Consider the following 23,433-nt stretch of genomic DNA (forward strand, 5'->3'; position numbering starts at 1 on the left):
TTTAAGTAACTGTCTTCCCATATGGTCTGGCGTTTAGGATTCCTGGTTTTCGCACGGGTTGAACTCCCGGTATGGGAAAGAATATCTTGTCGTTTGGGATGCACTTGTGTAAGAACAGATACCACATTTTAACTGGCAGCAGAATCACACAACACAACAATATTCCCTCAGCAACAGCAAATGTGACATGTTTTGTAGATTCATAATTTACAAGACTTTTTAAACATTGAATACACTTCAAGTTTGCATTTCTTGCTCTGCAGTAAAATTCATGCAACAACAGGAGGATCAAATTAAGATATGCATCTGAAACAGAAAACCAAGGAACCTTGTTGTTGACAGACGCAATGACTGTGTACACTGGTCTAGCTGTGACCTGACTTCAGCTTAGACGTGGGGCCAGTGGCGCGATGTATAACGTGTCTGACTACGGATCAGAAGATTCTAGGTTCGACTCCTTGCTGCCTCGATACTTAATGTTTAATTGATTGAAATCAAGCCGGGATTGATACTGTATACTTTTCAGTGCTTCTGGCTGTTCTCACTTCAAACTCATTTTTAGACTGATTTCATCTGGACATTCCCCAACATCTCAGAGAAAAAAAGATGTAGCTTTTAATCCAACAGGCATAATGTCAACATTTAAAGATTTGTCTGTGATGTGTATTTTAAGTATGTGTCTTCCCATATGGTCTAGCGGTTAGGATTCCTGGTTTTCACCCAGGTGGCCGGGGTTCATCTCCCGGTATGGGAAAGAATATCTTGTAGTTTGGGATGCACTTGTGTAACAACAGATACTGCATTTTAACTGGCAGCAGTTTCACACAACACAACAGTATTCCCTCAGCAACAGGAAATGTGACATGTTATGTAGATTCAAATTATACAAGGCATTTTAAACGTTGAATACACTTCATGGCTGCATTTCTTGCTCTGCAGTAAAATTCATGCAACAACAGGAGGATCAAATTAAGATTTGCATCTGTAACAGAAATCCCAAGGAACCTTGTCGGTGACAGAAGCTATGACTGTGTACACTGGCCTAGGTGTGTCCTGACTTCAGCTTGGCTGTGCGGCCAGTGGCGCAATGGATAACATGTCTGATAACAGGTCAGAAAAATGAATATTTGACTCCTGTTTGTCTCAAAACTAGATTTATTTGACCAAAATCAAGCTGGGAAAAATACTGTATACTTTTCATTGTGTCTGGCAGTTCTAGATTCAAACACATTTTAGACTGATTTTATATGGGACTTTTCTCCATCATCTCTGAGAAAAAGATGGAGCTTGTAATTACAACAAGCATAATTTCAACGTTTATGGATTTGTCTGTGATGTTTTTTTAAAGTAACTGTCTTCCCATATGGTCTGGCTTTTAGGATTCCTGTTTTTCGCCCGGGTTCAACTCCCAGTATGGGAAAGAACATCTTGTCATTTGGGATGCACTTGTGTAAGAACAGATACCACATTTTAACTGGCAGCAGAATCACACAACACAACAATATTCCCTCAGCAACAGAAAATGTGACATGTTTTGTAGATTCATAATTTACAAGACTTTTTAAACATTGAATACACTTCAAGTTTGCATTTCTTGCTCTGCAGTAAAATTCATGCAACAACAGGAGGATCAAATTAAGATATGCATCTGAAACAGAAAACCAAGGAACCTTGTTGTTGACAGACGCAATGACTGTGTACACTGGTCTAGCTGTGACCTGACTTCAGCTTAGACGTGGAGCCAGTGGCGCGATGTATAACGTGTCTGACTACGGATCAGAATATTCTAGGTTCGACTCCTTGCTGCATTGATACTTAATGTTTAATTGATTAAAATCAAACCGGGTATGATACTGTATACTTCTCAGTGCCTCTGGCTGTTCTCACTTCAAACTGATTTCATCTGGACATTCCCCAACATCTCAGAGAAAAAAAAGATGTAGCTTTTAATTCAACAGGCATAATGTCAACATTTAAAGATTTGTCTGTGATGTGTATTTTAAGTATGTGTCTTCCCATATGGTCTAGCGGTTAGGATTCCTGGTTTTCACCCAGGTGGCCCGGGTTCAACTCCCGGTATGGGAAAGAATATCTTGTCGTTTGGGATGCACTTGTGTAACAACAGATACTGCAGTTTCACACAACACAACAATATTCCCTCAGCAACAGGAAATGTGACATGTTATGTAGATTCAAATTATACAAGGCTTTTTAAACGTTGAATACACTTCATGGCTGCATTTCTTGCTCTGCAGTAAAATTCATGCAACAACAGGAGGATCAAATTAAGATTTGCATCTGTAACAGAAATCCCAAGGAACCTTGTCGGTGACAGAAGCTATGACTGTGTACACTGGCCTAGGTGTGTCCTGACTTCAGCTTGGCTGTGCGGCCAGTGGCGCAATGGATAACGTGTCTGATAACAGGTCAGAAGATTGAATATTTGACTCCTGTTTGGCTCAAAACTAGATTTATTTGACCAAAATCAAGCTGGGAAAAATACTGTATACTTTTCATTGTCTCTGGCAGTTCTCGATTCAAACACATTTTAGACTGATTTTACATGGGACTTTTCTCCAACATCTCTGAGAAAAAAGATGGAGCTTGTAATTACAACAAGCATCATTTCAACGTTTATGGACTTGTCTGTGATGTTTTTTTCAAGTAACTGTCTTCCCATATGGTCTGGCGTTTAGGATTCCTGGTTTTCGCCCGGGTTGAACTCCCAGTATGGGAAAGAACATCTTGTCATTTGGGATTCACTTGTGTAAGAACAGATACCACATTTTAACTGGCAGCAGAATCACACAACACAACAATATGCCCTCAGCAACAGCAAATGTGACATGTTTTGTAGATTCATAATTTACAAGACTTTTTAAACATTGAATACACTTCAAGTTTGCATTTCTTGCTCTGCAGTAAAATTCATGCAACAACAGGAGGATCAAATTAAGATATGCATCTGAAACAGAAAACCAAGGAACCTTGTTGTTGACAGACGCAATGACTGTGTACACTGGTCTAGCTGTGACCTGACTGCAGCTTAAACGTGGGGCCAGTGGCGCAATAGATAACGTGTCTGACTACGGATCAGAAGATTCTAGGTTCGACTCCTGGCTGGCTCGATGCTTAATTTTTAATTGATTGAAATTAAGCCGGGATTGATCCTGTATACTTTTCAGTGCTTCTGGCTGTTCTCACTTCAAACTCATTTTAGACTGATTTCATCATACATTCCCCAACATCTCAGAGAAAAAAAGATGTAGCTTTTAATCCAACAGGCATAATGTCAACATTTAAAGATTTGTCTGTGATGTGTATTTCAAGTATGTGTCTTCCCAAATGGTCTAGCGGTTAGGATTCCTGGTTTTCACCCAGGTGGCCCGGGTTCAACTCCCGGTATGGGAAAGAATATCTTGTCGTTTGGGATGCACTTGTGTAACAACAGATACTGCATTTTAACTGGCAGCAGTTTCACACAACACAACAATATTCCCTCAGCAACAGGAAATGTGACATGTTATGTAGATTCAAATTATACAAGGCTTTTTAAATGTTGAATACACTTCATGGCTGCATTTCTTGCTCTGCAGTAAAATTAATGCAACAACAGGAGGATCAAATTAAGATTTGCATCTGTAACAGAAATCCCAAGGAACCTTGTCGGTGACAGAAGCTATGACTGTGTACACTGGCCTAGGTGTGTCCTGACTTCAGCTTGGCTGTGCGGCCACTGGCGCAATGGATAACGTGTCTGATAACAGGTCAGAAGATTGAATATTTGACTCCTGTTTGGCTCAAAACTAGATTTATTTGACCAAAATCAAGCTGGGAAAAATACTGTATACTTTTCATTGTGTCTGGCAGTTCTCGATTCAAACACATTTTAGACTGATTTTATATGGGACTTTTCTCCAACATCGCTGAGAAAAAGATGGAGCTTGTAATTACAACAAGCATCATTTCAACGTTTATGGATTTGTCTGTGATGTTTTTTTAAAGTAACTGTCTTCCCATATGGTCTGGCTTTTAGGATTTCTGGTTTTCGCCCGGGTTGAACTCCCAGTATGGGAAAGAACATCTTGTCATTTGGGATGCACTTGTGTAAGAACAGATACCACATTTTAACTGGCAGCAGAATCACACAACACAACAATATTCCCTCAGCAACAGCAAATGTGACATGTTTTGTAGATTCATAATTTACAAGACTTTTTAAACATTGAATACACTTCAAGTTTGCATTTCTTGCTCTTCAGTAAAATTCATGCAACAACAGGAGGATCAAATTAAGATATGCATCTGAAACAGAAAACCAAGGAACCTTGTTGTTGACAGACACAATGACTGTGTACACTGGTCTAGCTGTGACCTGACTTCAGCTTAGACGTGGGGCCAGTGGCGCAATGGATAACGTGTCTGACTACCGATCAGAAGATTCTAGGTTCGACTCCTGGCTGGCTCGATACTTAATTTAATTTATTGAAATCAAGCCGGGATTGATACTGTATACTTTTCAGTGCTTCTGGCTGTTCTCACTTCAAACTCATTTTAGACTGATTTCATCTGGACATTCCCCAACATCTCAGAGAAAAAAATATGTAGCTTTTAATCCAAAAGGCATAATGTCAACATTTAAAGATTTGTCTGTGATGTGTATTTTAAGTATGTGTCTTCCCATATGGTCTAGCGGTTAGGATTCCTGGTTTTCACCCAGGTGGCCCGGGTTCAACTCCCGGTATGGGAAAGAATATCTTGTTGTTTGGGATGCACTTGTGTAACAACAGATACTGCATTTTAACTGACAGCAGTTTCACACAACACAACAATATTCCCTCAGCAACAGGAAATGTGACATGTTATGTAGATTCAAATTATACAAGGCATTTTAAACGTTGAATACACTTCATTGCTGCATTTCTTGCTCTGCAGTAAAATTCATGCAACAACAGGAGGATCAAATTAAGATTTGCATCTGTAACAGAAATCCCAAGGAACCTTGTCGGTGACAGAAGCTATGACTGTGTACACTGGTCTAGCTGTGACCTGACTGCAGCTTAAACGTGGGGCCAGTGGCGCAATAGATAACGTGTCTGACTACGGATCAGAAGATTCTAGGTTCGACTCCTGGCTGGCTCGATGCTTAATTTTTAATTGATTGAAATTAAGCCGGGATTGATCCTGTATACTTTTCAGTGCTTCTGGCTGTTCTCACTTCAAACTCATTTTAGACTGATTTCATCATACATTCCCCAACATCTCAGAGAAAAAAAGATGTAGCTTTTAATCCAACAGGCATAATGTCAACATTTAAAGATTTGTCTGTGATGTGTATTTCAAGTATGTGTCTTCCCAAATGGTCTAGCGGTTAGGATTCCTGGTTTTCACCCAGGTGGCCCGGGTTCAACTCCCGGTATGGGAAAGAATATCTTGTCGTTTGGGATGCACTTGTGTAACAACAGATACTGCATTTTAACTGGCAGCAGTTTCACACAACACAACAATATTCCCTCAGCAACAGGAAATGTGACATGTTATGTAGATTCAAATTATACAAGGCTTTTTAAATGTTGAATACACTTCATGGCTGCATTTCTTGCTCTGCAGTAAAATTAATGCAACAACAGGAGGATCAAATTAAGATTTGCATCTGTAACAGAAATCCCAAGGAACCTTGTCGGTGACAGAAGCTATGACTGTGTACACTGGCCTAGGTGTGTCCTGACTTCAGCTTGGCTGTGCGGCCACTGGCGCAATGGATAACGTGTCTGATAACAGGTCAGAAGATTGAATATTTGACTCCTGTTTGGCTCAAAACTAGATTTATTTGACCAAAATCAAGCTGGGAAAAATACTGTATACTTTTCATTGTGTCTGGCAGTTCTCGATTCAAACACATTTTAGACTGATTTTATATGGGACTTTTCTCCAACATCGCTGAGAAAAAGATGGAGCTTGTAATTACAACAAGCATCATTTCAACGTTTATGGATTTGTCTGTGATGTTTTTTTAAAGTAACTGTCTTCCCATATGGTCTGGCTTTTAGGATTTCTGGTTTTCGCCCGGGTTGAACTCCCAGTATGGGAAAGAACATCTTGTCATTTGGGATGCACTTGTGTAAGAACAGATACCACATTTTAACTGGCAGCAGAATCACACAACACAACAATATTCCCTCAGCAACAGCAAATGTGACATGTTTTGTAGATTCATAATTTACAAGACTTTTTAAACATTGAATACACTTCAAGTTTGCATTTCTTGCTCTTCAGTAAAATTCATGCAACAACAGGAGGATCAAATTAAGATATGCATCTGAAACAGAAAACCAAGGAACCTTGTTGTTGACAGACACAATGACTGTGTACACTGGTCTAGCTGTGACCTGACTTCAGCTTAGACGTGGGGCCAGTGGCGCAATGGATAACGTGTCTGACTACCGATCAGAAGATTCTAGGTTCGACTCCTGGCTGGCTCGATACTTAATTTAATTTATTGAAATCAAGCCGGGATTGATACTGTATACTTTTCAGTGCTTCTGGCTGTTCTCACTTCAAACTCATTTTAGACTGATTTCATCTGGACATTCCCCAACATCTCAGAGAAAAAAATATGTAGCTTTTAATCCAAAAGGCATAATGTCAACATTTAAAGATTTGTCTGTGATGTGTATTTTAAGTATGTGTCTTCCCATATGGTCTAGCGGTTAGGATTCCTGGTTTTCACCCAGGTGGCCCGGGTTCAACTCCCGGTATGGGAAAGAATATCTTGTTGTTTGGGATGCACTTGTGTAACAACAGATACTGCATTTTAACTGACAGCAGTTTCACACAACACAACAATATTCCCTCAGCAACAGGAAATGTGACATGTTATGTAGATTCAAATTATACAAGGCATTTTAAACGTTGAATACACTTCATTGCTGCATTTCTTGCTCTGCAGTAAAATTCATGCAACAACAGGAGGATCAAATTAAGATTTGCATCTGTAACAGAAATCCCAAGGAACCTTGTCGGTGACAGAAGCTATGACTGTGTACACTGGCCTAGGTGTGTCCTGACTTCAGCTTGGCTGTGCGGCCAGTGGCGCAATGGATAACGTGTCTGATAACAGGTCAGAAGATTGAATATTTGACTCCTGTTTGGCTCAAAACTAGATTTATTTGACCAAAATCAAGCTGGGAAAAATACTGTATACTTTTCATTGTCTCTGGCAGTTCTCGATTCAAACACATTTTAGACTGATTTTATATGGGACTTTTCTCCAACATCTCTGAGAAAAAAGATGGAGCTTGTAATTACAACAAGCATCATTTCAACGTTTATGGACTTGTCTGTGATGTTTTTTTCAAGTAACTGTCTTCCCATATGGTCTGGCGTTTAGGATTCCTGGTTTTCGCCCGGGTTGAACTCCCAGTATGGGAAAGAACATCTTGTCATTTGGGATTCACTTGTGTAAGAACAGATACCACATTTTAACTGGCAGCAGAATCACACAACACAACAATATGCCTTCAGCAACAGCAAATGTGACATGTTTTGTAGATTCATAATTTACAAGACTTTTTAAACATTGAATACACTTCAAGTTTGCATTTCTTGCTCTGCAGTAAAATTCATGCAACAACAGGAGGATCAAATTAAGATATGCATCTGAAACAGAAAACCAAGGAACCTTGTTGTTGACAGACGCAATGACTGTGTACACTGGTCTAGCTGTGACCTGACTGCAGCTTAAACGTGGGGCCAGTGGCGCAATGGATAACGTGTCTGACTACGGATCAGAAGATTCTAGGTTCGACTCCTGGCTGGCTCGATGCTTAATTTTTAATTGATTGAAATTAAGCCGGGATTGATCCTGTATACTTTTCAGTGCTTCTGGCTGTTCTCACTTCAAACTCATTTTAGACTGATTTCATCATACATTCCCCAACATCTCAGAGAAAAAAGATGTAGCTTTTAATCCAACAGGCATAATGTCAACATTTAAAGATTTGTCTGTGATGTGTATTTCAAGTATGTGTCTTCCCATATGGTCTAGCGGTTAGGATTCCTGGTTTTCACCCAGGTGGCCCGGGTTCAACTCCCGGTATGGGAAAGAATATCTTGTTGTTTGGGATGCACTTGTATAACAACAGATACTGCATTTTAACTGGCAGCAGTTTCACACAACACAACAATATTCCCTCAGCAACAGGAAATGTGACATGTTATGTAGATTCAAATTATACAAGGCTTTTTAAATGTTGAATACACTTCATGGCTGCATTTCTTGCTCTGCAGTAAAATTAATGCAACAACAGGAGGATCAAATTAAGATTTGCATCTGTAACAGAAATCCCAAGGAACCTTGTCGGTGACAGAAGCTATGACTGTGTACACTGGCCTAGGTGTGTCCTGACTTCAGCTTGGCTGTGCGGCCAGTGGCGCAATGGATAACGTGTCTGATAACAGGTCAGAAGATTGAATATTTGACTCCTGTTTGGCTCAAAACTAGATTTATTTGACCAAAATCAAGCTGGGAAAAATACTGTATACTTTTCATTGTCTCTGGCAGTTCTCGATTCAAACACATTTTAGACTGATTTTACATGGGACTTTTCTCCAACATCTCTGAGAAAAAAGATGGAGCTTGTAATTACAACAAGCATCATTTCAACGTTTATGGACTTGTCTGTGATGTTTTTTTCAAGTAACTGTCTTCCCATATGGTCTGGCGTTTAGGATTCCTGGTTTTCGCCCGGGTTGAACTCCCAGTATAGAAATGAACATCTTGTCATTTGGGATTCACTTGTGTAAGAACAGATACCACATTTTAACTGGCAGCAGAATCACACAACACAACAATATGCCCTCAGCAACAGCAAATGTGACATGTTTTGTAGATTCATAATTTACAATACTTTTTAAACATTGAATACACTTCAAGTTTGCATTTCTTGCTCTGCAGTAAAATTCATGCAACAACAGGAGGATCAAATTAAGATATGCATCTGAAACAGAAAACCAAGGAACCTTGTTGTTGACAGACGCAATGACACTGGTCTAGCTGTGACCTGACTGCAGCTTAAATGTGGGGCCAGTGGCGCAATGGATAACGTGTCTGACTACGGATCAGAAGATTCTAGGTTCGACTCCTGGCTGGCTCGATGCTTAATATTTAATTGATTGAAATTAAGCCGGGATTGATCCTGTATACTTTTCAGTGCTTCTGGCTGTTCTCACTTCAAACTCATTTTAGACTGATTTCATCTGGACATTCCCCAACATCTCAGAGAAAAAAAGATGTAGCTTTTAATCCAACAGGCATAATGTCAACATTTAAAGATTTGTCTGTGATGTGTATTTTAAGTATGTGTCTTCCCATATGGTCTAGCGGTTAGGATTCCTGGTTTTCACCCAGGTGGCCCGGGTTCAACTCCCGGTATGGGAAAGAAAAGCTTGTCGTTTGGGATGCACTTGTGTAACAACAGATACTGCATTTTAACTGGTAGCAGTTTCACACAACACAACAATATTCCCTCAGCAACAGGAAATGTGACATGTTATGTAGATTCAAATTATACAAGGCTTTTTAAACGTTGAATACACTTCATGGCTGCATTTCTTGCTCTGCAGTAAAATTCATGCAACAACAGGAGGATCAAATTAAGATTTGCATCTGTAACAGAAATCCCAAGGAACCCTGTCGGTGACAGAAGCTATGACTGTGTACACTGGCCTAGGTGTGTCCTGACTTCAGCTTGGCTGTGCGGCCAGTGGCGCAATGGATAACGTGTCTGATAACAGGTCAGAAGATTGAATATTTGACTCCTGTTTGGCTCAAAACTAGATTTATTTGACCAAAATCAAGCTGGGAAAAATACTGTATACTTTTCATTGTCTCTGGCAGTTCTCGATTCAAACACATTTTAGACTGATTTTACATGGGACTTTTCTCCAACATCTCTGAGAAAAAAGATGGAGCTTGTAATTACAACAAGCATCATTTCAACGTTTATGGACTTGTCTGTGATGTTTTTTTCAAGTAACTGTCTTCCCATATGGTCTGGCGTTTAGGATTCCTGGTTTTCGCCCGGGTTGAACTCCCAGTATAGAAATGAACATCTTGTCATTTGGGATTCACTTGTGTAAGAACAGATACCACATTTTAACTGGCAGCAGAATCACACAACACAACAATATGCCCTCAGCAACAGCAAATGTGACATGTTTTGTAGATTCATAATTTACAATACTTTTTAAACATTGAATACACTTCAAGTTTGCATTTCTTGCTCTGCAGTAAAATTCATGCAACAACAGGAGGATCAAATTAAGATATGCATCTGAAACAGAAAACCAAGGAACCTTGTTGTTGACAGACGCAATGACACTGGTCTAGCTGTGACCTGACTGCAGCTTAAATGTGGGGCCAGTGGCGCAATGGATAACGTGTCTGACTACGGATCAGAAGATTCTAGGTTCGACTCCTGGCTGGCTCGATGCTTAATATTTAATTGATTGAAATTAAGCCGGGATTGATCCTGTATACTTTTCAGTGCTTCTGGCTGTTCTCACTTCAAACTCATTTTAGACTGATTTCATCTGGACATTCCCCAACATCTCAGAGAAAAAAAGATGTAGCTTTTAATCCAAAAGGCATAATGTCAACATTTAAAGATTTGTCTGTGATGTGTATTTTAAGTATGTGTCTTCCCATATGGTCTAGCGGTTAGGATTCCTGGTTTTCACCCAGGTGGCCTGGGTTCAACTCCCGGTATGGGAAAGAATATCTTGTTGTTTGGGATGCACTTGTGTAACAACAGATACTGCATTTTAACTGGCAGCAGTTTCACACAACACAACAATATTCCCTCAGCAACAGGAAATGTGACATGTTATGTAGATTCAAATTATACAAGGCATTTTAAACGTTGAATACACTTCATTGCTGCATTTCTTGCTCTGCAGTAAAATTCATGCAACAACAGGAGGATCAAATTAAGATTTGCATCTGTAACAGAAATCCCAAGGAACCTTGTCGGTGACAGAAGCTATGACTGTGTACACTGGCCTAGGTGTGTCCTGACTTCAGCTTGGCTGTGCGGCCAGTGGCGCAATGGATAACGTGTCTGATAACAGGTCAGAAGATTGAATATTTGACTCCTGTTTGGCTCAAAACTAGATTTATTTGACCAAAATCAAGCTGGGAAAAATACTGTATACTTTTCATTGTGTCTGGCAGTTCTCGATTCAAACACATTTTAGACTGATTTTATATGGGACTTTTCTCCAACATCGCTGAGAAAAAGATGGAGCTTGTAATTACAACAAGCATCATTTCAACGTTTATGGATTTGTCTGTGATGTTTTTTTAAAGTAACTGTCTTCCCATATGGTCTGGCTTTTAGGATTTCTGGTTTTCGCCCGGGTTGAACTCCCTGTATGGGAAAGAACATCTTGTCATTTGGGATGCACTTGTGTAAGAACAGATACCACATTTTAACTGGCAGCAGAATCACACAACACAACAATATTCCCTCAGCAACAGCAAATGTGACATGTTTTGTAGATTCATAATTTACAAGACTTTTTAAACATTGAATACACTTCAAGTTTGCATTTCTTGCTCTTCAGTAAAATTCATGCAACAACAGGAGGATCAAATTAAGATATGCATCTGAAACAGAAAACCAAGGAACCTTGTTGTTGACAGACACAATGACTGTGTACACTGGTCTAGCTGTGACCTGACTTCAGCTTAGACGTGGGGCCAGTGGCGCAATGGATAACGTGTCTGACTACGGATCAGAAGATTCTAGGTTCGACTCCTGGCTGGCTCGATACTTAATTGAATTTATTGAAATCAAGCCGGGATTGATACTGTATACTTTTCAGTGCTTCTGGCTGTTCTCACTTCAAACTCATTTTAGACTGATTTCATCTGGACATTCCCCAACATCTCAGAGAAAAAAAGATGTAGCTTTTAATCCAAAAGGCATAATGTCAACATTTAAAGATTTGTCTGTGATGTGTATTTTAAGTATGTGTCTTCCCATATGGTCTAGCGGTTAGGATTCCTGGTTTTCACCCAGGTGGCCCGGGTTCAACTCCCGGTATGGGAAAGAATATCTTGTTGTTTGGGATGCACTTGTGTAACAACAGATACTGCATTTTAACTGGCAGCAGTTTCACACAACACAACAATATTCCCTCAGCAACAGGAAATGTGACATGTTATGTAGATTCAAATTATACAAGGCATTTTAAACGTTGAATACACTTCATTGCTGCATTTCTTGCTCTGCAGTAAAATTCATGCAACAACAGGAGGATCAAATTAAGATTTGCATCTGTAACAGAAATCCCAAGGAACCTTGTCGGTGACAGAAGCTATGACTGTGTACACTGGCCTAGGTGTGTCCTGACTTCAGCTTGGCTGTGCGGCCAGTGGCGCAATGGATAACGTGTCTGATAACAGGTCAGAAGATTGAATATTTGACTCCTGTTTGGCTCAAAACTAGATTTATTTGACCAAAATCAAGCTGGGAAAAATACTGTATACTTTTCATTGTGTCTGGCAGTTCTCGATTCAAACACATTTTAGACTGATTTTATATGGGACTTTTCTCCAACATCGCTGAGAAAAAGATGGAGCTTGTAATTACAACAAGCATCATTTCAACGTTTATGGATTTGTCTGTGATGTTTTTTTAAAGTAACTGTCTTCCCATATGGTCTGGCTTTTAGGATTTCTGGTTTTCGCCCGGGTTGAACTCCCTGTATGGGAAAGAACATCTTGTCATTTGGGATGCACTTGTGTAAGAACAGATACCACATTTTAACTGGCAGCAGAATCACACAACACAACAATATTCCCTCAGCAACAGCAAATGTGACATGTTTTGTAGATTCATAATTTACAAGACTTTTTAAACATTGAATACACTTCAAGTTTGCATTTCTTGCTCTTCAGTAAAATTCATGCAACAACAGGAGGATCAAATTAAGATATGCATCTGAAACAGAAAACCAAGGAACCTTGTTGTTGACAGACACAATGACTGTGTACACTGGTCTAGCTGTGACCTGACTTCAGCTTAGACGTGGGGCCAGTGGCGCAATGGATAACGTGTCTGACTACGGATCAGAAGATTCTAGGTTAGACTCCTGGCTGGCTCGATACTTAATTTAATTGATTGAAATCAAGCCGGGATTGATACTGTATACTTTTCAGTGCTTCTGGCTGTTCTCACTTCAAACTCATTTTAGACTGATTTCATCTGGACATTCCCCAACATCTCAGAGAAAAAAAGATGTAGCTTTTAATCCAAAAGGCATAATGTCAACATTTAAAGATTTGTCTGTGATGTGTATTTTAAGTATGTGTCTTCCCATATGGTCTAGCGGTTAGGATTCCTGGTTTTCACCCAGGTGGCCCGGGTTCAACTCCCGGTATGGGAAAGAATATCTTGTTGTTTGGGATGCACTTGTGTAACAACAGATACTGCATTTTAACTGGCAGCAGTTTCACACAACACAACAATATTCCCTCAGCAACAGGAAATGTGACATGTTATGTAGATTCAAATTATACAAGGCATTTTAAACGTTGAATACACTTCATTGCTGCATTTCTTGCTCTGCAGTAAAATTCATGCAACAACAGGAGGATCAAATTAAGATTTGCATCTGTAACAGAAATCCCAAGGAACCTTGTCGGTGACAGAAGCTATGACTGTGTACACTGGCCTAGGTGTGTCCTGACTTCAGCTTGGCTGTGCGGCCAGTGGCGCAATGGATAACGTGTCTGATAACAGGTCAGAAGATTGAATATTTGACTCCTGTTTGGCTCAAAACTAGATTTATTTGACCAAAATCAAGCTGGGGAAAATACTGTATACTTTTCATTGTGTCTGGCAGTTCTCGATTCAAACACATTTTAGACTGATTTTATATGGGACTTTTCTCCAACATCGCTGAGAAAAAGATGGAGCTTGTAATTACAACAAGCATCATTTCAACGTTTATGGATTTGTCTGTGATGTTTTTTTAAAGTAATTGTCTTCCCATATGGTCTGGCTTTTAGGATTTCTGGTTTTCGCCCGGGTTGAACTCCCAGTATGGGAAAGAACATCTTGTCATTTGGGATGCACTTGTGTAAGAACAGATACCACATTTTAACTGGCAGCAGAATCACACAACACAACAATATTCCCTCAGCAACAGCAAATGTGACATGTTTTGTAGATTCATAATTTACAAGACTTTTTAAACATTGAATACACTTCAAGTTTGCATTTCTTGCTCTTCAGTAAAATTCATGCAACAACAGGAGGATCAAATTAAGATATGCATCTGAAACAGAAAACCAAGGAACCTTGTTGTTGACAGACACAATGACTGTGTACACTGGTCTAGCTGTGACCTGACTTCAGCTTAGACGTGGGGCCAGTGGCGCAATGGATAACGTGTCTGACTACGGATCAGAAGATTCTAGGTTCGACTCCTGGCTGGCTCGATACTTAATTTAATTGATTGAAATCAAGCCGGGATTGATACTGTATACTTTTCATTGTGTCTGGCAGTTCTCGATTCAAACACATTTTAGACTGATTTTATATGGGACTTTTCTCCAACATCGCTGAGAAAAAGATGGAGCTTGTAATTACAACAAGCATCATTTCAACGTTTATGGATTTGTCTGTGATGTTTTTTTAAAGTAACTGTCTTCCCATATGGTCTGGCTTTTAGGATTTCTGGTTTTCGCCCGGGTTGAACTCCCTGTATGGGAAAGAACATCTTGTCATTTGGGATGCACTTGTGTAAGAACAGATACCACATTTTAACTGGCAGCAGAATCACACAACACAACAATATTTCCTCAGCAACAGCAAATGTGACATGTTTTGTAGATTCATAATTTACAAGACTTTTTAAACATTGAATACACTTCAAGTTTGCATTTCTTGCTCTTCAGTAAAATTCATGCAACAACAGGAGGATCAAATTAAGATATGCATCTGAAACAGAAAACCAAGGAACCTTGTTGTTGACAGACACAATGACTGTGTACACTGGTCTAGCTGTGACCTGACGTCAGCTTAGACGTGGGCCAGTGGCGCAATGGATAACGTGTCTGACTACGGATCAGAAGATTCTAGGTTCGACTCCTGGCTGGCTCGATACTTAATTTAATTGATTGAAATCAAGCCGGGATTGATACTGTATACTTTTCAGTGCTTCTGGCAGTTCTCGATTCAAACACATTTTAGACTGATTTTATATGGGACTTTTCTCCAACATCGCTGAGAAAAAGATGGAGCTTGTAATTACAACAAGCATCATTTCAACGTTTATGGATTTGTCTGTGATGTTTTTTTAAAGTAACTGTCTTCCCATATGGTCTGGCTTTTAGGATTTCTGGTTTTCGCCCGGGTTGAACTCCCTGTATGGGAAAGAACATCTTGTCATTTGGGATGCACTTGTGTAAGAACAGATACCACATTTTAACTGGCAGCAGAATCACACAACACAACAATATTCCCTCAGCAACAGCAAATGTGACATGTTTTGTAGATTCATAATTTACAAGACTTTTTAAACATTGAATACACTTCAAGTTTGCATTTCTTGCTCTTCAGTAAAATTCATGCAACAACAGGAGGATCAAATTAAGATATGCATCTGAAACAGAAAACCAAGGAACCTTGTTGTTGACAGACACAATGACTGTGTACACTGGTCTAGCTGTGACCTGACTTCAGCTTAGACGTGGGGCCAGTGGCGCAATGGATAACGTGTCTGACTACGGATCAGAAGATTCTAGGTTCGAATCCTGGCTGGCTCGATACTTAATTTAATTGATTGAAATCAAGCCGGGATTGATACTGTATACTTTTCAGTGCTTCTGGCTGTTCTCACTTCAAACTCATTTTAGACTGATTTCATCTGGACATTCCCCAACATCTCAGAGAAAAAAAGATGTAGCTTTTAATCCAAAAGGCATAATGTCAACATTTAAAGATTTGTCTGTGATGTGTATTTTAAGTATGTGTCTTCCCATATGGTCTAGCGGTTAGGATTCCTGGTTTTCACCCAGGTGGCCCGGGTTCAACTACCGGTATGGGAAAGAATATCTTGTTGTTTGGGATGCACTTGTGTAACAACAGATACTGCATTTTAACTGGCAGCAGTTTCACACAACACAACAATATTCCCTCAGCAACAGGAAATGTGACATGTTATGTAGATTCAAATTATACAAGGCATTTTAAACGTTGAATACACTTCATTGCTGCATTTCTTGCTCTGCAGTAAAATTCATGCAACAACAGGAGGATCAAATTAAGATTTGCATCTGTAACAGAAATCCCAAGGAACCTTGTCGGTGACAGAAGCTATGACTGTGTACACTGGCCTAGGTGTGTCCTGACTTCAGCTTGGCTGTGCGGCCAGTGGCGCAATGGATAACGTGTCTGATAACAGGTCAGAAGATTGAATATTTGACTCCTGTTTGGCTCAAAACTAGATTTATTTGACCAAAATCAAGCTGGGAAAAATACTGTATACTTTTCATTGTGTCTGGCAGTTCTCGATTCAAACACATTTTAGACTGATTTTATATGGGACTTTTCTCCAACATCTCTGAGAAAAAGATGGAGCTTGTAATTACAACAAGCATCATTTCAACGTTTATGGATTTGTCTGTGATGTTTTTTTAAAGTAATTGTCTTCCCATATGGTCTGGCTTTTAGGATTTCTGGTTTTCGCCCGGGTTGAACTCCCAGTATGGGAAAGAACATCTTGTCATTTGGGATGCACTTGTGTAAGAACAGATACCACATTTTAACTGGCAGCAGAATCACACAACACAACAATATTCCCTCAGCAACAGCAAATGTGACATGTTTTGTAGATTCATAATTTACAAGACTTTTTAAACATTGAATACACTTCAAGTTTGCATTTCTTGCTCTTCAGTAAAATTCATGCAACAACAGGAGGATCAAATTAAGATATGCATCTGAAACAGAAAACCAAGGAACCTTGTTGTTGACAGACACAATGACTGTGTACACTGGTCTAGCTGTGACCTGACTTCAGCTTAGACGTGGGGCCAGTGGCGCAATGGATAACGTGTCTGACTACGGATCAGAAGATTCTAGGTTCGACTCCTGGCTGGCTCGATACTTAATTTAATTGATTGAAATCAAGCCGGGATTGATACTGTATACTTTTCAGTGCTTCTGGCTGTTCTCACTTCAAACTCATTTTAGACTGATTTCATCTGGACATTCCCCAACATCTCAGAGAAAAAAAGATGTAGCTTTTAATCCAAAAGGCATAATGTCAACATTTAAAGATTTGTCTGTGATGTGTATTTTAAGTATGTGTCTTCCCATATGGTCTAGCGGTTAGGATTCCTGGTTTTCACCCAGGTGGCCCGGGTTCAACTCTCGGTATGGGAAAGAATATCTTGTTGTTTGGGATGCACTTGTGTAACAACAGATACTGCATTTTAACTGGCAGCAGTTTCACACAACACAACAATATTCCCTCAGCAACAGGAAATGTGACATGTTATGTAGATTCAAATTATACAAGGCATTTTAAACGTTGAATACACTTCATTGCTGCATTTCTTGCTCTGCAGTAAAATTCATGCAACAACAGGAGGATCAAATTAAGATTTGCATCTGTAACAGAAATCCCAAGGAACCTTGTCGGTGACAGAAGCTATGACTGTGTACACTGGCCTAGGTGTGTCCTGACTTCAGCTTGGCTGTGCGGCCAGTGGCGCAATGGATAACGTGTCTGATAACAGGTCAGAAGATTGAATATTTGACTCCTGTTTGGCTCAAAACTAGATTTATTTGACCAAAATCAAGCTGGGAAAAATACTGTATACTTTTCATTGTGTCTGGCAGTTCTCGATTCAAACACATTTTAGACTGATTTTATATGGGACTTTTCTCCAACATCTCTGAGAAAAAGATGGAGCTTGTAATTACAACAAGCATCATTTCAACGTTTATGGATTTGTCTGTGATGTTTTTTTAAAGTAATTGTCTTCCCATATGGTCTGGCTTTTAGGATTTCTGGTTTTCGCCCGGGTTGAACTCCCAGTATGGGAAAGAACATCTTGTCATTTGGGATGCACTTGTGTAAGAACAGATACCACATTTTAACTGGCAGCAGAATCACACAACACAACAATATTCCCTCAGCAACAGCAAATGTGACATGTTTTGTAGATTCATAATTTACAAGACTTTTTAAACATTGAATACACTTCAAGTTTGCATTTCTTGCTCTTCAGTAAAATTCATGCAACAACAGGAGGATCAAATTAAGATATGCATCTGAAACAGAAAACCAAGGAACCTTGTTGTTGACAGACACAATGACTGTGTACACTGGTCTAGCTGTGACCTGACTTCAGCTTAGACGTGGGGCCAGTGGCGCAATGGATAACGTGTCTGACTACGGATCAGAAGATTCTAGGTTCGACTCCTGGCTGGCTCGATACTTAATTTAATTGATTGAAATCAAGCCGGGATTGATACTGTATACTTTTCAGTGCTTCTGGCTGTTCTCACTTCAAACTCATTTTAGACTGATTTCATCTGGACATTCCCCAACATCTCAGAGAAAAAAAGATGTAGCTTTTAATCCAAAAGGCATAATGTCAACATTTAAAGATTTGTCTGTGATGTGTATTTTAAGTATGTGTCTTCCCATATGGTCTAGCGGTTAGGATTCCTGGTTTTCACCCAGGTGGCCCGGGTTCAACTCTCGGTATGGGAAAGAATATCTTGTTGTTTGGGATGCACTTGTGTAACAACAGATACTGCATTTTAACTGGCAGCAGTTTCACACAACACAACAATATTCCCTCAGCAACAGGAAATGTGACATGTTATGTAGATTCAAATTATACAAGGCATTTTAAACGTTGAATACACTTCATTGCTGCATTTCTTGCTCTGCAGTAAAATTCATGCAACAACAGGAGGATCAAATTAAGATTTGCATCTGTAACAGAAATCCCAAGGAACCTTGTCGGTGACAGAAGCTATGACTGTGTACACTGGCCTAGGTGTGTCCTGACTTCAGCTTGGCTGTGCGGCCAGTGGCGCAATGGATAACGTGTCTGATAACAGGTCAGAAGATTGAATATTTGACTCCTGTTTGGCTCAAAACTAGATTTATTTGACCAAAATCAAGCTGGGAAAAATACTGTATACTTTTCATTGTGTCTGGCAGTTCTCGATTCAAACACATTTTAGACTGATTTTATATGGGACTTTTCTCCAACATCGCTGAGAAAAAGATGGAGCTTGTAATTACAACAAGCATCATTTCAACGTTTATGGATTTGTCTGTGATGTTTTTTTAAAGTAATTGTCTTCCCATATGGTCTGGCTTTTAGGATTTCTGGTTTTCGCCCGGGTTGAACTCCCAGTATGGGAAAGAACATCTTGTCATTTGGGATGCACTTGTGTAAGAACAGATACCACATTTTAACTGGCAGCAGAATCACACAACACAACAATATTCCCTCAGCAACAGCAAATGTGACATGTTTTGTAGATTCATAATTTACAAGACTTTTTAAACATTGAATACACTTCAAGTTTGCATTTCTTGCTCTTCAGTAAAATTCATGCAACAACAGGAGGATCAAATTAAGATATGCATCTGAAACAGAAAACCAAGGAACCTTGTTGTTGACAGACACAATGACTGTGTACACTGGTCTAGCTGTGACCTGACTTCAGCTTAGACGTGGGGCCAGTGGCGCAATGGATAACGTGTCTGACTACGGATCAGAAGATTCTAGGTTCGACTCCTGGCTGGCTCGATACTTAATTTAATTGATTGAAATCAAGCCGGGATTGATACTGTATACTTTTCAGTGCTTCTGGCTGTTCTCACTTCAAACTCATTTTAGACTGATTTCATCTGGACATTCCCCAACATCTCAGAGAAAAAAAGATGTAGCTTTTAATCCAAAAGGCATAATGTCAACATTTAAAGATTTGTCTGTGATGTGTATTTTAAGTATGTGTCTTCCCATATGGTCTAGCGGTTAGGATTCCTGGTTTTCACCCAGGTGGCCCGGGTTCAACTCTCGGTATGGGAAAGAATATCTTGTTGTTTGGGATGCACTTGTGTAACAACAGATACTGCATTTTAACTGGCAGCAGTTTCACACAACACAACAATATTCCCTCAGCAACAGGAAATGTGACATGTTATGTATATTCAAATTATACAAGGCATTTTAAACGTTGAATACACTTCATTGCTGCATTTCTTGCTCTGCAGTAAAATTCATGCAACAACAGGAGGATCAAATTAAGATTTGCATCTGTAACAGAAATCCCAAGGAACCTTGTCGGTGACAGAAGCTATGACTGTGTACACTGGCCTAGGTGTGTCCTGACTTCAGCTTGGCTGTGCGGCCAGTGGCGCAATGGATAACGTGTCTGATAACAGGTCAGAAGATTGAATATTTGACTCCTGTTTGGCTCAAAACTAGATTTATTTGACCAAAATCAAGCTGGGAAAAATACTGTATACTTTTCATTGTGTCTGGCAGTTCTCGATTCAAACACATTTTAGACTGATTTTATATGGGACTTTTCTCCAACATCGCTGAGAAAAAGATGGAGCTTGTAATTACAACAAGCATCATTTCAATGTTTATGGATTTGTCTGTGATGTTTTTTTAAAGTAACTGTCTTCCCATATGGTCTGGCTTTTAGGATTTCTGGTTTTCGCCCGGGTTGAACTCCCAGTATGGGAAAGAACATCTTGTCATTTGGGATGCACTTGTGTAAGAACAGATACCACATTTTAACTGGCAGCAGAATCACACAACACAACAATATTCCCTCAGCAACAGCAAATGTGACATGTTTTGTAGATTCATAATTTACAAGACTTTTTAAACATTGAATACACTTCAAGTTTGCATTTCTTGCTCTTCAGTAAAATTCATGCAACAACAGGAGGATCAAATTAAGATATGCATCTGAAACAGAAAACCAAGGAACCTTGTTGTTGACAGACACAATGACTGTGTACACTGGTCTAGCTGTGACCTGACTTCAGCTTAGACGTGGGGCCAGTGGCGCAATGGATAACGTGTCTGACTACGGATCAGAAGATTCTAGGTTCGACTCCTGGCTGGCTCGATATTTAATTTAATTTATTGAAATCAAGCCGGGATTGATACTGTATACTTTTCAGTGCTTCTGGCTGTTCTCACTTCAAACTCATTTTAGACTGATTTCATCTGGACATTCCCCAACATCTCAGAGAAAAAAAGATGTAGCTTTTAATCCAACAGGCATAATGTCAACATTTAAAGATTTGTCTGTGATGTGTATTTTAAGTATGTGTCTTCCCATATGGTCTAGCGGTTAGGATTCCTGGTTTTCACCCAGGTGGCCCGGGTTCAACTCCCGGTATGGGAAAGAATATCTTGTCGTTTGGGATGCACTTGTGTAACAACAGATATTGCATTTTAACTGGCAGCAGTTTCACACAACACAACAATATTCCCTCAGCAACAGGAAATGTGAAATGTTATGTAGATTCAAATTATACAAGGCATTTTAAACGTTGAATACACTTCATTGCTGCATTTCTTGCTCTGCAGTAAAATTCATGCAACAACAGGAGGATCAAATTAAGATTTGCATCTGTAACAGAAATCCCAAGGAACCTTGTCGGTGACAGAAGCTATGACTGTGTACACTGGCCTAGGTGTGTCCTGACTTCAGCTTGGCTGTGCGGCCAGTGGCGCAATGGATAACGTGTCTGATAACAGGTCAGAAGATTGAATATTTGACTCCTGTTTGGCTCAAAACTAGATTTATTTGACCAAAATCAAGCTGGGAAAAATACTGTATACTTTTCATTGTGTCTGGCAGTTCTCGATTCAAACACATTTTAGACTGATTTTATATGGGACTTTTCTCCAACATCGCTGAGAAAAAGATGGAGCTTGTAATTACAACAAGCATCATTTCAACGTTTATGGATTTGTCTGTGATGTTTTTTTAAAGTAACTGTCTTCCCATATGGTCTGGCTTTTAGGATTCCTGGTTTTCGCCCGGGTTGAACTCCCAGTATGGGAAAGAACATCTTGTCATTTGGGATGCACTTGTGTAAGAACAGATACCACATTTTAACTGGCAGCAGAATCACACAACACAACAATATTCCCTCAGCAACAGCAAATGTGACATGTTTTGTAGATTCATAATTTACAAGACTTTTTAAACATTGAATACACTTCAAGTTTGCATTTCTTGCTCTTCAGTAAAATTCATGCAACAACAGGAGGATCAAATTAAGATATGCATCTGAAACAGAAAACCAAGGAACCTTGTTGTTGACAGACACAATGACTGTGTACACTGGTCTAGCTGTGACCTGACTTCAGCTTAGACGTGGGGCCAGTGGCGCAATGGATAACGTGTCTGACTACGGATCAGAAGATTCTAGGTTCGACTCCTGGCTGGCTCGATACTTAATTTAATTGATTGAAATCAAGCCGGGATTGATACTGTATACTTTTCAGTGCTTCTGGCTGTTCTCACTTCAAACTCATTTTAGACTGATTTCATCTGGACATTCCCCAACATCTCAGAGAAAAAAAGATGTAGCTTTTAATCCAAAAGGCATAATGTCAACATTTAAAGATTTGTCTGTGATGTGTATTTTAAGTATGTGTCTTCCCATATGGTCTAGCGGTTAGGATTCCTGGTTTTCACCCAGGTGGCCCGGGTTCAACTCCCGGTATGGGAAAGAATATCTTGTTGTTTGGGATGCACTTGTGTAACAACAGATACTGCATTTTAACTGGCAGCAGTTTCACACAACACAACAATATTCCCTCAGCAACAGGAAATGTGACATGTTATGTAGATTCAAATTATACAAGGCATTTTAAACGTTGAATACACTTCATTGCTGCATTTCTTGCTCTGCAGTAAAATTCATGCAACAACAGGAGGATCAAATTAAGATTTGCATCTGTAACAGAAATCCCAAGGAACCTTGTCGGTGACAGAAGCTATGACTGTGTACACTGGCCTAGGTGTGTCCTGACTTCAGCTTGGCTGTGCGGCCAGTGGCGCAATGGATAACGTGTCTGATAACAGGTCAGAAGATTGAATATTTGACTCCTGTTTGGCTCAAAACTAGATTTATTTGACCAAAATCAAGCTGGGAAAAATACTGTATACTTTTCATTGTGTCTGGCAGTTCTCGATTCAAACACATTTTAGACTGATTTTATATGGGACTTTTCTCCAACATCGCTGAGAAAAAGATGGAGCTTGTAATTACAACAAGCATCATTTCAATGTTTATGGATTTGTCTGTGATGTTTTTTTAAAGTAACTGTCTTCCCATATGGTCTGG

At 39.6% G+C, this 23,433-nt stretch overlaps 31 non-coding genes across 31 annotated transcripts; all 31 read left to right on the plus strand.

The window, feature by feature from the left end:
- Positions 1-2,013: 2,013 nt before the first annotated feature.
- trnae-uuc lies at positions 2,014-2,085 on the plus strand. Its single transcript has one exon. It is a non-coding gene; the product is annotated as a tRNA-Glu (tRNA).
- Positions 2,086-3,339: 1,254 nt separating this feature from the next.
- Positions 3,340-3,411, plus strand: trnae-uuc. The gene has a single exon. It is a non-coding gene; the product is annotated as a tRNA-Glu (tRNA).
- A 984-nt stretch (positions 3,412-4,395) lies between these two features.
- Positions 4,396-4,468, plus strand: trnag-acc. Its single transcript has one exon. It is a non-coding gene; the product is annotated as a tRNA-Gly (tRNA).
- Positions 4,469-4,678: 210 nt separating this feature from the next.
- Positions 4,679-4,750, plus strand: trnae-uuc. Its single transcript has one exon. It is a non-coding gene; the product is annotated as a tRNA-Glu (tRNA).
- Positions 4,751-5,353: 603 nt separating this feature from the next.
- trnae-uuc lies at positions 5,354-5,425 on the plus strand. Its single transcript has one exon. It is a non-coding gene; the product is annotated as a tRNA-Glu (tRNA).
- Positions 5,426-6,409: 984 nt separating this feature from the next.
- Positions 6,410-6,482, plus strand: trnag-acc. The gene has a single exon. It is a non-coding gene; the product is annotated as a tRNA-Gly (tRNA).
- Positions 6,483-6,692: 210 nt separating this feature from the next.
- trnae-uuc lies at positions 6,693-6,764 on the plus strand. Its single transcript has one exon. It is a non-coding gene; the product is annotated as a tRNA-Glu (tRNA).
- A 985-nt stretch (positions 6,765-7,749) lies between these two features.
- On the plus strand, positions 7,750-7,822 carry trnar-acg. Its single transcript has one exon. It is a non-coding gene; the product is annotated as a tRNA-Arg (tRNA).
- Positions 7,823-8,032: 210 nt separating this feature from the next.
- trnae-uuc lies at positions 8,033-8,104 on the plus strand. The gene has a single exon. It is a non-coding gene; the product is annotated as a tRNA-Glu (tRNA).
- Positions 8,105-9,082: 978 nt separating this feature from the next.
- On the plus strand, positions 9,083-9,155 carry trnar-acg. The gene has a single exon. It is a non-coding gene; the product is annotated as a tRNA-Arg (tRNA).
- Positions 9,156-9,367: 212 nt separating this feature from the next.
- trnae-uuc lies at positions 9,368-9,439 on the plus strand. The gene has a single exon. It is a non-coding gene; the product is annotated as a tRNA-Glu (tRNA).
- Positions 9,440-10,417: 978 nt separating this feature from the next.
- On the plus strand, positions 10,418-10,490 carry trnar-acg. Its single transcript has one exon. It is a non-coding gene; the product is annotated as a tRNA-Arg (tRNA).
- A 212-nt stretch (positions 10,491-10,702) lies between these two features.
- On the plus strand, positions 10,703-10,774 carry trnae-uuc. Its single transcript has one exon. It is a non-coding gene; the product is annotated as a tRNA-Glu (tRNA).
- A 984-nt stretch (positions 10,775-11,758) lies between these two features.
- trnar-acg lies at positions 11,759-11,831 on the plus strand. The gene has a single exon. It is a non-coding gene; the product is annotated as a tRNA-Arg (tRNA).
- A 210-nt stretch (positions 11,832-12,041) lies between these two features.
- trnae-uuc lies at positions 12,042-12,113 on the plus strand. The gene has a single exon. It is a non-coding gene; the product is annotated as a tRNA-Glu (tRNA).
- A 984-nt stretch (positions 12,114-13,097) lies between these two features.
- Positions 13,098-13,170, plus strand: trnar-acg. Its single transcript has one exon. It is a non-coding gene; the product is annotated as a tRNA-Arg (tRNA).
- A 210-nt stretch (positions 13,171-13,380) lies between these two features.
- On the plus strand, positions 13,381-13,452 carry trnae-uuc. The gene has a single exon. It is a non-coding gene; the product is annotated as a tRNA-Glu (tRNA).
- A 984-nt stretch (positions 13,453-14,436) lies between these two features.
- trnar-acg lies at positions 14,437-14,509 on the plus strand. The gene has a single exon. It is a non-coding gene; the product is annotated as a tRNA-Arg (tRNA).
- A 591-nt stretch (positions 14,510-15,100) lies between these two features.
- trnar-acg lies at positions 15,101-15,173 on the plus strand. The gene has a single exon. It is a non-coding gene; the product is annotated as a tRNA-Arg (tRNA).
- Positions 15,174-15,765: 592 nt separating this feature from the next.
- trnar-acg lies at positions 15,766-15,838 on the plus strand. Its single transcript has one exon. It is a non-coding gene; the product is annotated as a tRNA-Arg (tRNA).
- A 210-nt stretch (positions 15,839-16,048) lies between these two features.
- Positions 16,049-16,120, plus strand: trnae-uuc. Its single transcript has one exon. It is a non-coding gene; the product is annotated as a tRNA-Glu (tRNA).
- Positions 16,121-17,104: 984 nt separating this feature from the next.
- trnar-acg lies at positions 17,105-17,177 on the plus strand. The gene has a single exon. It is a non-coding gene; the product is annotated as a tRNA-Arg (tRNA).
- A 210-nt stretch (positions 17,178-17,387) lies between these two features.
- Positions 17,388-17,459, plus strand: trnae-uuc. Its single transcript has one exon. It is a non-coding gene; the product is annotated as a tRNA-Glu (tRNA).
- Positions 17,460-18,443: 984 nt separating this feature from the next.
- trnar-acg lies at positions 18,444-18,516 on the plus strand. The gene has a single exon. It is a non-coding gene; the product is annotated as a tRNA-Arg (tRNA).
- A 210-nt stretch (positions 18,517-18,726) lies between these two features.
- On the plus strand, positions 18,727-18,798 carry trnae-uuc. The gene has a single exon. It is a non-coding gene; the product is annotated as a tRNA-Glu (tRNA).
- Positions 18,799-19,782: 984 nt separating this feature from the next.
- trnar-acg lies at positions 19,783-19,855 on the plus strand. The gene has a single exon. It is a non-coding gene; the product is annotated as a tRNA-Arg (tRNA).
- A 210-nt stretch (positions 19,856-20,065) lies between these two features.
- trnae-uuc lies at positions 20,066-20,137 on the plus strand. The gene has a single exon. It is a non-coding gene; the product is annotated as a tRNA-Glu (tRNA).
- Positions 20,138-21,121: 984 nt separating this feature from the next.
- trnar-acg lies at positions 21,122-21,194 on the plus strand. The gene has a single exon. It is a non-coding gene; the product is annotated as a tRNA-Arg (tRNA).
- A 210-nt stretch (positions 21,195-21,404) lies between these two features.
- trnae-uuc lies at positions 21,405-21,476 on the plus strand. Its single transcript has one exon. It is a non-coding gene; the product is annotated as a tRNA-Glu (tRNA).
- A 984-nt stretch (positions 21,477-22,460) lies between these two features.
- Positions 22,461-22,533, plus strand: trnar-acg. The gene has a single exon. It is a non-coding gene; the product is annotated as a tRNA-Arg (tRNA).
- Positions 22,534-22,743: 210 nt separating this feature from the next.
- On the plus strand, positions 22,744-22,815 carry trnae-uuc. Its single transcript has one exon. It is a non-coding gene; the product is annotated as a tRNA-Glu (tRNA).
- The last annotated feature ends 618 nt before the right edge of the window (positions 22,816-23,433 follow it).

This window comes from Oncorhynchus mykiss, unplaced genomic scaffold (genome assembly GCF_013265735.2).
Source record: "Oncorhynchus mykiss isolate Arlee unplaced genomic scaffold, USDA_OmykA_1.1 un_scaffold_545, whole genome shotgun sequence".
NCBI lineage: Eukaryota > Metazoa > Chordata > Actinopteri > Salmoniformes > Salmonidae > Oncorhynchus > Oncorhynchus mykiss.